Raw genomic sequence first — 9,646 nt, forward strand, 5'->3', positions numbered from 1 at the left:
ATTCTGAAGATATATTTAGGTAGATTAAATTACTAGGTAGTACTGTTGTGCGAACTTGTGTTTTAAGTTTGGCGTCAAAAGTTCGGGTTAAGGAAGAATCCCGTTATGGATTCCGAATCCCGTTATGGTCCGTGGTAACGGAATCCATAAAGGGATTCTTCGATAACGCCGAACTTAATACACAAGTTCACTCAACACTACAAGGTAGAAAGTCAGGTTTTATAATTAGAGATAGGGGCAGTTAGAATACTGTGTGTCTGTAGCCAGTGCGGGAGCTGTTCATAATTTCATGTGTTGTGTACACAAGACATTAGCTTTTAAAGATACTTATAAGGAGCCAGCTATTTTTGTCCAAAAACCTTTCACAAAGCTTCTACAGTTTATATAGTGCAATAGGCATATTTTCCAGCATTAACAACAACATATATTTAGCTACAAATTGTGCAATTGTGACTTTTTCTTTCAAAAAACCTGTTGCAAAGCTTCTTCAGTTTATAAGTGTATTTTAGTGCGTCAACGACAGCATATATTTTTGTCGGATCCAGGGGACGTCCAATTGTGCTGTTTTTTTTCCAAAAGCCTATTTAAATTTTTCTGCCATTTATTAGTGCACAATAAGCATATTTTAGTTCTAGTGTTTATATTTGTTGCACTCAGATGTCCGATTGAGCTTGTTTGTTTCCCAAGAAAACCTTGCACAAAAAAGGATATTTTAATTTATCAATAGCAGTGCAAGTTTTGCTGGGGACATTAGGTTTCCCAAAAACCTGTTTTTCATTTAAAAAAGCATAATAAATCCGACGATGCAGAGTGTTGCTAAACATGTTGTTTGTTAACACCGTGAACCATGCAGTTACCCAGAAATATGCAATATCTCACAAAAGTGAGTACACCTTTCACATTTTTGTGAATATTTTATTATATCTTTTCATTGGACGGCACTAAAGATATGACACTTTGATACAATGTAAAGTAGTCAGTGTACAGCTTGTATAACAGTGTAAATTTGGTGTGCCCTCAAAATAACTCAACACACAGCCATTAATGTCTAAACCGCTGGCAACAAAAGTGAGTACACCCCTAAGTGTACCCAATTAGCCATTTTCCCTCCCCGGTGTCATGTGACCTTATTAGTGTTACAAGGTCTCAGTTGTGAATAGGGAGCAATTGTGTTAAATTTGATGCAATCTCTCATACTGGTCACTGGAAGTTCAACATGGCACCTCATGGCAAAGAACTCTCGGAGGAGCTGAAAAAAATAATTGTTGCTCTACATAAAGATGGCCTAGGCTATAAGAAGATTGCCAACACCCTGAAACTGAGCTGCACCATGGTGGCCAAGACTATACAGTGGTTTAACAAGTCAGATTCCAGTCAGAAGAGGCCTCGCCAAGGTTGACCAAAGAAGTTGAGTGTACATGCTCAGTGTCATATCCAGGGGTTGTCTTTTCAAAATAGATGTATGAGTGCTGCCAGCATTGCTGCAGAGGTTAATGGGGTGGGGGGTCAGCCTGTCAGTGCTCAGACTGCATGGCTGTGGTCCCAGAAGGAAGTCTCTTCTAAAGATGATGCACAAGAAAGCCTGCAAACTGTTTGCTGAAGACAAGCAGACTAAGGACTTGGATTCCTGGAACCATGTCCCGTGGTCTGATGAGACCAAGATAAACTTATATGGGTCAGATTGTGTCAAGCGTGTGTGGCGGCAACAAGATAAGGAGTAGTAATGAGCGAGTAATGAGGGAAAAAAATTTAAATACTGAAAACAATTTTTCTCCCATAATCTGTCCACATTTTTGCTGTCAGCGGTATAATCCATGAATTGTGTGATCTGCGCTTCAATACCTTGTGTGGTTGTCAGGCCCAGATATAGGGAAAAAATTTAAATACAGAAAACTGTTTTTCTTCCATAATCTGTCCACATTTTTGTTGTCAACGGTGTAATCCGTGAATTGTGTGATCTGCGCTTCAACACCTTGTGTGGTTGTCAGGCGCAGATATAGTAAAAAATCAAAATATAAACTACATCAGAAAACAGTGTCTGTGTCACGGGGTAGAGTCGCGGGTATAAAGATAGAGCAGAGGTGCACCCCCTCAGCTGCCCCCCGGTCCCCTGTCCCTGCCTACTTGCACCACCCACCCTAGGTGACGGGGCGCAACTGGGCGACAGTCCCTGACCTGAGTAAGTGCAAGCAGAGAGATAGAGACAGCAGGGAAGCGGACAGCCAATGAGAGGTAGCACTAGAGCAGACAGAGAGGTGGAACAAGCAAAGTACCACCAAAAACGGAAGGGCGAGGCGGGTCAACTAGCCGGGGTCAGTCCAGGAGGTCACGTCAGTACAAGAGAAGAGACAAAGACAAAATCCAAAAGCAAGCCGAGTTCAAAATCCGAGAGGTAGCGTCAAGGTTCAGGGAGCAGGCAGAAGAGGTGTCAGGAAGCAGATCAAGGGTCAAATCCAAAGGTAAGCTAAATAACAATAATAATACAAAGCCTAAGGGACCAAAATCACAGGCAACCTGTAGCCAGCAGGTTGCCTGTATTTATAGAGGGGAGTAAGGGTCATGTGACGTGGCCAGCGTCACATGACCGACAGACAAACAAGTCGAGCACCGAGTGATCAGCTCGGCGCTCAAGGCAGACCTAGGAGCAGGCAGCCTCCCAGCTAGCAAAATCCGGCCTGGGAACGAGGCTGAACACAGATCCTCGCTCCCGAAGCTAAGCAGCAGGTCTGCGGCTGATGGGAGAACGAGTGTGCCTTCTACGCCCCGTTACAGTCTGTACCACCGATTCCAATAATCTGGGGCTAAAATAGTGTCTGGGTGAATCTTGTGGAGGCCGGGAGTGAGTAGTACCCTGGGATGGCACAAGTGCTACCCACACCCAGGATTGCGGGCCCTACGTCCATCAGGGTCTCCGCCAGCAGCTATTTTACTGGCTCCAACCCCCACTTCTCCTCCTCCGCTGCCTCCTCCTCCACTTCCACCTCCAGCAGCAGTCAGCCATCAGTCGCTAGCTGGAAGCATTGTAGCACTGCTGTGGGTAAGCGTCAACAGGCCGTGCTGAAGCTGATCTGTTTAGGGGACAAACAGCACACTGCCGCAGAGCTTTGGCAGGTTATAAGGGACCAGACCGAGCTGTGGCTCTTGCCACTCAACCTACAACCAGGCATGGTTGTGTCTGACAATGTCCATAACCTGGTGGCGGCTTTGGAGCTCGGCAACCTGACACACATCCCATGCCTAGCCCACGTCTTAAACTTAGTGGTTTGGCGGTTTATGAAAACCTACCCCAATTTGCCAGAGCTACTAGTGAAGGCGAGCCACGTGTGTGCCCATTTCCGCAAGTCGTCCACAGCTTCAGCCGGTCTGTCTACGCTGCAGCAGTGCTTGCTGCTTCCAGCTCTCCGACTGTTGTGCGACGTGAGCACGCGCTGGACCTCTACGTTTCACATGTTGGCCAGGCTTCGTGAGCAGCAGAGGGCAGTTGTGGAATACCAGCTGTAACATGGTCGTCGCCTTTCGAGTCAACTGCCACTATTCACAAGCGAGGAGTGGGCATTGATGTTAGACCTCAGTGAGGTTTTAAAAAACTTTGATGAATCCACACAGATGGTTAGTGGCGATAACACTATTATCAGCATAACCATCCCACTGCTGTGTCTACTCAAACGATCGCTGCTCACAATTAAGGACGACGCTCTGAATGTGGCAGATGAGGAAATGGGGAGGACATTACACAGGGTGATAGCCAGACCACCCTCAGTCTTCTCAGCGCGAATTGGACCATGAAGAGGAGGAGGAGGAAGTGGAGACAGTTGACTCTGCTACAGAGGATAGTACCCAGGGAACTTTAATTCCATCTGTTCAGCGAGGACGGGCAAAAGAGGAGGAGGAGGAGGAGATGGAGAGTAATCCTGATGTTGACATCGATGTCTTGCCTGTTGGTACTCTGGCACACATGGCTAACTTCATGTTAGGCTGCCTTTCCCGCAACCCTCACGTTATACGCATTTTAGATAACACAGATTACTGGGTGTTCACCCTTTTGGACCCGCGCTACAAAGAGAACGTCTCATCTCTCATTCCTGTGGTGGAAAGGACGAGTAAAATGGTGCAATACCAGAAGGTACTTGTTGAGAGATTGCTCCAAAATTTTTCATCTGACAACGCTGGCAGCAGAGTCCGTACTTCCTTAGGCAACCGAGGAAGGGAGACAAGGGGAACACATAGCAGTTCCAACAAAGGCAGGGCAACACTCTCCAAGGCATAGGACACTTTCATGACACCCCACCAGCAACCTCACCCTGAATCGCGGCCTAGTGGTACAAGGAGGGAAATGTTTTGGAAGATGGTGAAGGAATACATAGCAGACCGTGTCAGCGTCCCTCAGTGCCTCACAACTACTGGGTGTCCAAGCTGGACACGTGTAACGAACTTGCTCTCTACGCCTTGGAGGTGCTGGCCTGCCCTGCCACCAGCGTTTTGTCTGAGCAGGTATTTACTAGTGCTGCTGGTGGCATTATAACAGATAAGCGTATCCGCTTGTCCACTGGCAATGCTGACAGGTTGACTCAGATAAAAATAAATAAGGCCTAGATTGCCCCTGACTTCTCAACTCCACCAGAGGAGAGCTGAGCTGATGATGAATATAAAGGCAATTTCAATCTATCATTTATAATATACTCAATCTACTGTAGTGTATTCCCATGCACCTTTTCCACCACAAAAAAGAGTATATGGTTGAATCTTGTTTTCTCCTCCTCCAGATTGTATATATTCCCTCCACAATTTTTATAATAGGGTCAGCTCAACTGCAGGCACTCGCATACAATGTTTTTGAGCGTCAGCTCACCAGCAGGCCCTCGCCCCTAATGTTTTAGAGAGTCAGCTCAGCAGCAGGCCCTCGCATATAATGTTTTAGAGCGTCAGCTCACCAGCAGGCACTCGCATATAATGTTTTAGAGCGTCAGCTCAAAAAACACCAATTTGAGAGCACACATATTCAAAATATCAAATTTTATTATATACCATGATTACATTATAGACATAATAAAACCCATAAAGAACAGATTATGCAGGAGAGAATATGGAAAAATGTGTGTCCCCCGATTACACTGAAATGGTAAGGACACAAAGGCAATAACATCAAATTATAACATCGTGGTTAAGTAACAAACACTGCCCAAGTCCTACACCCACCCAGCATCCATCAATAACAATCCATCCCAGAGGGCACAACGCCTAACTGTGTAATGGAGACAAGTGCCTACACCCCCGAAGGGGGAGTGCTAACAGAAAGTCCCCAACACAATATTACTCCTGAGCAGCCTAATAACATACACATGAATGGACACAACTGTGGGGATACCAACCAGCAATCAGGAGACACACCACCCCGACTTACGTTTTGCCGTCGCTTCCTCTTGGGGGCGTGAGCGTCAGCTCAACTGCAGGCCCTCGCATATAATGTTTTAGAGCATCAACTCACTAGCAGGCACTTGCATATAATGTTTTAGAGCATCAACTCACTAGCAGGCACATGCATATAATGTTTTAGCGCGTCAGCTCAACTGCAGGCCCTCGCATATAATGTTTTAGAGCATCAGCTCACTAGCAGGCACTTGCATATAATGTTTTAGAGTGTCAGCTCACCAGCAGGCCATCACCAATAATGTTTTAGAGGGTCAGTTTAGCAGCAGGCCCTCGCCCATAATGTTTTAGAGGGTCAGTTCAGCAGCAGGCCCTCGCCCATAATGTTTTAGAGGGTCAGCTCAGCAGCAGGCCATCGCATATAATGTTTTAGAGCGTCAGCTCAGCAGCAGGCCTTCGCCCCTAATGTTTTAGACGGTCAGTTCAGAAGCAGGCCCTCGCCCCTAATGTTTTAGAGGGTCAGCTCAGCAGCAGGCCCTCGCATATAATGTTTTACAGGGTCATCTCACCTGCAGGTCCTCGCATATAATGTTTTAGAGAGTCAGCTCACCAGCAGGCACTCGCATATAATGTTTTAGAGCATAGAAACCTGATTCCCCATTACCCGTGATCACCATCGTAGGCTCAGAAAAGAATATCGAAAGTTGATAGGGAAGATATCCAAATGGATCATGGACGTCACGGGGACGTGCGATCAGCCAGAAGTTATCTAGAGTCAACAAAGCGGCAGCAGGACCTCTCCTGTATAACGTTTCCTCATCCAAAATACCGCAGTGACATTCCCTGTAATTTTTTATTACTCATTCCAATAACAGGGCATCTTAAGAGTCCTGTATTGTTATTTATCGTCACTACCTCCCCGAGTCAGGAGTGGGTAATTGCCGCGCGCCTGCTGCCTTCCTTGGATGCTTCTGCTTCAATAACTTGACTCACCCTCTCTGGGTGGTTCACAATAAGGAAAAAAAGGGGCAAGGCAACAGCAGCCAATCAGATTTCAGCCATTGACCTCCCTTGGATGTGGTATTCCTTTCTCAAGCTACCTGTTCGGCATCGAACCCTGATTCCCCGTTACCCGTGATCACCATGGTAGGCGCAGAAAAGAACATCGAAAGCTGATAGGGAAGACATCCAAATGGATCGTCGCCATCACGGGGACATGCAATCACCCAGAGGTTATCTAGAGTCACCAATGCGGCAGCAGGCCCTCGCCCCTAAGGTTTTAGATGGTCAGATCAGCAGGCCCTTGCTCCAAATGTTTTTGAGGGTCACCAGCAGGCCATCAATCATATATTTTCAAGGGTGTGTATGATGCCCTCCTTTATGTGTAACAAAGGGTGTTTTGGAGTGCCGATTCCTTGTAATTTTTGGCAGCCCTTTCACTTAGTGCATAGGCTTTATGAGTGTAGGAGTTCCACTACCTGAACAATTGTACCACAATGTGAATGAGGCCCTCCTTTATGTGATATACAGGCTGTTTCAGAGTGCCTCTTGCTTGTCATTTTTTGCAGTACTTGCACTTTATATACAATTGAATATACAGGAAAGAATGTTTCCTAACAATTTTTCAAGTAAAATTAATTTTTTGGGGGATTTTGTGCGTATTTTTGTCAGTCTGTAAAAGTGGCGTACAATTCGGACAACATGGTTCCTAGCAGCGACCTGGGAGTCCAAGATGCATCCACACATCGTCCCCATTCTTGTCCTGATCCATTTCGGTGGTGTTTCTGTCACTTTCTGACCTTTTCCAATGGACCAGGCACCCTCCCCTCTTCAGAGCAGGGGGTGCCTGGTTGTCTCCCATTGACTTCCATTATACTCGGGTGCTCGGGCCGAGTACACGAATATAGCAATGTGTTCGTCCCGAACACCCGAATACCTTGGTGCTCGATCATCACTAATGAGGAGTACAAAGACAAGTGTTCCTTGCCTACAGTCAAGTATAATGTCCTGGTTTGGGGCTGCATGAGGGCTGCCGGCTGTGGGAAGCTACAGTTCATTGAGGAAACCATGAATACCAACATGTACTGTGACATACTGAAGCAGAGCATGATCCCCTCCCTTCAGAAACTAGAAACACAGGTCAGTATGCCAACATAATAACGACCCCAAACACCCTTTCAAGACGACCTCTGCCTTGCTAAAGAAACTGAGGGTAAAGGTACTGGACTGGCAAAGCATGTCTCGAGACCTAAACCCTACTGAGCATCTGTGGGGTATCTTTAACTCCTTAACCACCTCAGCTCCCCTAGCTTAAACCCCCTTAATGACCAGACCACTTTTTACAATTCTGCACTACACTACTTTCACGGTTTATTGCTCGGTCATACAACTTACCACCCAAATGAATTTTACCTCCTTTTCTTCTCACTAATAGAGCTTTCATTTGGTGGTATTTCATTGCTGCTGACATTTTTACTTTTTTTGTTATTAATCAAAATTGACCGAAAATTTTGCCATAAAATGACATTTTTCGCTTTCAGTTGTAATTTTTATTTTTTTTAACTACATTTCTATATAAATTCTTCTCTAAATTTATTGTTCTACATGTCTTTGATAAAAAAAAATGCAATAAGTGTATATTTATTGGTTTGCGCAAAAGTTATAGCAATTACAAACTATGGTGCAAAAATTAGAATTTCCGCATTTTGAAGCAGCTCTGACTTTCTGAGCACCTGTCATGTTTCCTGAGGTTCTACAATGCCCAGACAGTACAAACACCCCACAAATGACCCCATTTCGGGAAAGTAGACACCCTAAGGTATTCGCGGATGGGCATAGTGAGTTCATAGAACTTTTTATTTTTTGTCACAAGTTAGCGTAAAATGATGATTTTTTTATTTTTCTTTTTTTTCCTTATAAAGTCTCATATTCCACTAACTTGTGACAAAAAATAAAAACTTCCATGAACTCACTATGCCCATCACAAAATACCTTGGGGTGTCTTCTTTCCAAAATGGGGTCACATGTGGGGTATTTATACTGCCCTGGCATTTTAGGGGCCCTAAAGCGTGGGAAGAAGTCTGGAATATAAATGTCTAAAAAATTTTACGCATTTGGATTCCGTGAGGGGTATGGTGAGTTCATGTGAGATTTAATTTTTTGTCACAAGTTAGTGGAATATGAGACTTTGTAAGAAAAAAATAAAATAATAATAATATTTCCGCTAACTCGCCATGCCCCTCAAAAGTGATCTTTTTATAGCGCCGCAGCGATTTTACGGTGTTTTTGCAGTGATCAGAAAAAAATAATTTCTGTCACTGCGGTGGGGCGGACTGAACGCAAGTGTGCGCACAAGATCAGGCCTGATCGGGCGAACACTGCGTTTTTTGTAGAGCCTATAGAACATGTCCTATTCTTGTCTGCAATTGCGGACAAGAAAAGGCATTTTCTATATAGTTCTGGCATTGTGCGGATCCACAAAATGCGGAAAGTACATTGCCGGTGTCCGTGTTTTGCGGATCCGCGGTGTCCGTGTTTTGCGGATCTGCGGTGTCCGTGTTTTGCGGATCCGCAAAACACATACGGACGTCTGAATGGAGCCTTACAGGGGGGTGATCAATGACAGGGGGTGATCAGGGAGTCTATATGGGGTGATCACCCCCCTGTAAGGCTCCATTCAGACGGCCGTATGTGTTTTGCGGATCCGCGGATCTGTGGATCCGCAAAACACATACGGACGTCTGAATGGAGCCTTACAGGGGGGTGATCAATGACAGGGGGTGATCAGTGACAGGGGGTGATCAAGGAGTCTATATGGGGTGATCAGGGGTTAATAAGGGGTTAATAAGTGACACACGGTGGGGCGTAGAGGGAAAAAAACGCTGTTTGCTTTTTGGAGGGATGATTTTTATGGACCGGTTTATTTACACTGTGTCCTGTTGCAACCCCCCTGATGCACCCCTGGAGTAGAAACTCCCTAAAACTGACCCCATCTAAGAAACTACACCCCTCAAGGTATTCAAAACTGATTTTACAAACTTTGTTAACCCTTCAGGTGTTGCACAAGAGTTATTGGTAAATGGGGATGAATTTAGAAAATTTCATTTTTTGGCCAAATTTTCAATTTTAACCCATTTTTTCCACTAACAAAGCAAGGGTTAACAGCCAAACAAGACTGTATCTTTATTGCCCTGACTCTGCAGTTTACAGAAAAACCCCATATGTGGTCGTATACTACTGTACGGCCACACGGTGGGGCGTAGAGGGAAAGGAGTGCCGT

This window comes from Bufo bufo, chromosome 1 (assembly GCF_905171765.1).
Source record: "Bufo bufo chromosome 1, aBufBuf1.1, whole genome shotgun sequence".
NCBI lineage: Eukaryota > Metazoa > Chordata > Amphibia > Anura > Bufonidae > Bufo > Bufo bufo.